The sequence below is a fragment of the Somniosus microcephalus genome, chromosome 6 (genome assembly GCF_052327205.1).
Source record: "Somniosus microcephalus isolate GS21.2 chromosome 6, FLI_Smic_1.0, whole genome shotgun sequence".
Classification (NCBI taxonomy): domain Eukaryota; kingdom Metazoa; phylum Chordata; class Chondrichthyes; order Squaliformes; family Somniosidae; genus Somniosus; species Somniosus microcephalus.
The window spans coordinates 164345653-164349380 of NC_140992.1; positions in this window are offsets into that span (position 1 = coordinate 164345653).

Below are 3728 nucleotides of genomic sequence, written 5' to 3' on the forward strand. Positions count from 1 at the left end.
TAAAGGCAACCATAAAGATTGAGGATAACGCAACCCCAAAATTTTTCAAGGCCAGACCGGTGCCATACGTGATACGCCCAGCTGTGGAAGCTGAACTGGAGAGTCTGGAGCATTCGGGGGTGCTGTCTAAGGTGGACTGGAGCGAGTGAGCAACACCCATCGTTCCTGTAATGAAGAAAGCATTGAGCAGCACGCCTGGGGAGCCAAGGAAGGTTCACGTCTGTGGGGACTTTAAGGTGACTGTGAACCCAGTCCTGCACACAGTACAGTATCCGCTTCCGCGGATAGAAGATATTTTCACCCCACTATCTGGAGGGAAATATTTTACAAAGATTGACCTGGCTCAAGCGTATCTACAAATGGAGGTGGAAGAAGCATCTAGGAAATACCTCACGAGAAACACTCACAAAGGCCTTTACCAGTACAATCGACTGGTATTTGGGGTAGCATCGGCCCCGGCTATGTGGTAGAGGGCAATGGAACAAGTCCTGCAAGGGATCCCGGGGACGCAGTGTTATTTGGACGACATCCTGGTTACGGGCGAAAATGATAATGAACACCTTGCCAACCTGGAACAGGTGCTCACGAGATTGCAGGAATATGGGCTACGAGCCAACCGTCCCAAATGCGAGTTCTTCAGGAGACAAATCTCGTATTGTGGCCACATGATTGTTGAGGAAGTGTTGCATAAGTCGCCAGACAAGATTGAGGCTGTAGTCAAGGCTCCAGCACCAGAAAATGTGTCGCAACTGAGGTCGTTCCTCGGATTGATGAACTACTACCATAAGTTCTTGCCGAATTTATCTACAATTCTGCACCCACTGAACGCCCTCCTTCAAACTGGTGTAACATGGAAATGGAGTGATGAGTGTAAGCGTGCCTTTCAGGAATTTAAATGCCAAATCACTTCAAAAGAAGTATTGGCCCACTACAACCCAACACTACCGATTCGGTTGGCATGTGATGTGTCACCTTATGGCATTGGAGCGGTGCTGTCACACAAATTCTGTGACGCTTCAGAGAGGCCAATAGCCTTTGCATCGCGCTTGCTAACCTCAGCCGAGCGTAACTACACCCAGATTGACAGGGAGGCCCTCAGCCTGGTGTGGGGGGTGAAGAAGTTCAATAACTATCTGCACGGGCAGAAATTCACCCGACTGATCATCAACCCCCGGTCTCCATTTTTAACCCAAAGAAGGACGTTCCGGTTATGACGGCGCTACGGCTGCAAAGATGGTCACTTTTTCTAGGTGCACATCAGTATGACATAGAGTTCAAAGGTACGAAACAACATGGAAATGCTGATGGGCTGTCGTGCCTACCGTTGCCTACGGCGGAAGAAGCACCTGCAGTGGACCCGGTGGAGATATTCCATGCATCCATAGTCGAATGTTTGCCTGTTACAAGTGCAAGTATTGAGAAGGAAACCCGAAATGACCCGACACACTCTCGGGTCTATGATTTGACGGTGTAGGGATGGCCAGCATATGGCGACTCACTGTTGCCAGCATTCTCGCCAAGGAGGGAACAGCTGTCAGTGTGCCGGGGAACCTTGATGTGTGGATCCCAAGTGGTAATTCCACCCAAGTTGAGAGATAGAGTACTCAATGAGCTTCACGAGGGTCATCTGGGAGGGGTAAAAATGAAGAGCCTAGCCAGGGTGTTTGTGTGGTGGCCGGGAATCGATAAAGAAATCGAGGATATGACCAAGAGATGCACAGGAAGCCAGAAGTTCCAAAACGCTCCATCACAGGCCCCGCTACATCCATGGGAGTGGCCCTCATCTCCATGGCAATGGGTACACATTGATTTCGCTGGTCCATTTATGGACTCAATGTTTCTAATCGCTGTGGACGCCCATTCGAAATGGCCAGAGGTCATTAAAATGTCCTCCACCACCATGGAAAAAACTATTGCAGTCCTAAGGACCATCTTCACCAGGAATGGGTTGCCAGAACAGATCAGTTCCGACAATGGCCCACAGTTTGTGTCTGAGGATTTCCGGAGGTTCCTGAAGAATAATGGGGTGAAACATTACACATCTGCCCCATATCATCCAGCCGCAAATGGATTGGCTGACAGATTTGTTCAGACCTTTAAAAATGTTTTAAAGGCAATGTATAATGACGACATACCACTGCAACACAAGCTGGATAACTTCCTGTTTGCTTACCAGAATGCGACACATGCAGTAACCAACCAAACTCCAGCCGGAGACTAAGATGTTGCTTGGATTTGCTCAAACCAAACATAAGACGAGATGTTGAGGATAAGCAGTTCCAGCACATAAATGAGAAGCCAACCAGGAGCTTTAAGATAGGGCAACCCGTCTTGGCCCGCGACTACCGAACAGAAAAATGGCAGCCAGGCACGATATGCACACAGCAGGGACCACTAATGTACACAGTGGACGTTGGAGACAGCTTCATGAGACGCCATGCTGACCAGATTCTAGAGTCACAGGAACAAGCCAAACCTGTACCACAAGCATGTGCACCTGGTAATGAGCCCGAAGTACAGATTGTGCCTACCTCAGAAGCAGGGGTATTGGAAGCTGATGAACCAACCAATGACAATGAGCCAGAATTGACTCCACCGCCAGAACAGGATACTCGAGAAAGGCGCTATCCAGTCCGGATCAGGAAGCCTCCTCAAAGACTGAACTTATAAATGACTATTTCAGTTGATGTATATATTACTGAGAAAATTGTAATTGTAATTAGTTATTATTTAGTTGTTAAATGAATGTTATGTACTATTTATCTAAAAGGGGAGGAATTGTTGTGTATGTACCTTTTTAAGGGAATAACTGGTCTTAGACTGCAGTACCGGCAGTGACCACCCCTGTATAAAAGGCCCTAGCAGGCTTCTGTAGTTTCAGTTTCAAGCTGCCTCTTGTTCAGTAAAGTACCTGTTAAACTGTTCTCCCGAAGTCCGTGTATTATTGTGGCGCGGACTTTACAAGGTCAATCCCACATTCTTGTCACAGCCTTTTCCTGCATGTCTGTACATGTCCTTTTGAAATGGCAAGTTTGTTTCAATTCTTTGAATTCTTCTGTTTGGCCCAACCATGCATTTTATCTTTTACAGATTTCTTCTGTAATTGTCCAAAATTGTTTTAAATAGGGTTATCCTTCTGATTTGGGGTTCTGCAGAATTTTACGAATCTTACATGGTCACCAGACATTAGGAAGGATGTGAATGCCCTTGAGAGGGTGCAGAGGAGATTTACCAGAACGGGTCCGGGGATGGGGGAGCCTAGCTACAAGGACAGGTTGGAAAAACTGGATATGTTTTCATCACAGCAAAGGAAGTTGCGGGGTGATTTGATAGAGGTGCACAAGGTTATGATGGGTTTGTATAGGCAAGACAGAGAAAAGCTTTCCCCACGAGTTGATGGCACAAGGACGAGGGGAAACAGATTTAAAGTTTTGTGCAAGAGATACTGGGGGATGTGAGGAAAAAACTTTTTTTATGCAGCAAGTGGTGAGAACCTGGAACTCACTGCCGACAGACGTGGTGGAAGAGCAAAATTGAATGTTTTCAAGGTGATACTGGAAAGGCACTTGATGGAAATAAACTTGCAGGGCTACGGGGAGAGAGCGGCTAAATGGAAATGACTGGATTGTTCTACAGAGATACAACACAGCCTCGATGGGCTGAATGGTCTCCTTTGGTGCCGTTATGATGCCAATCCAATAATAATCGTGGAAACAACAGGACAGATG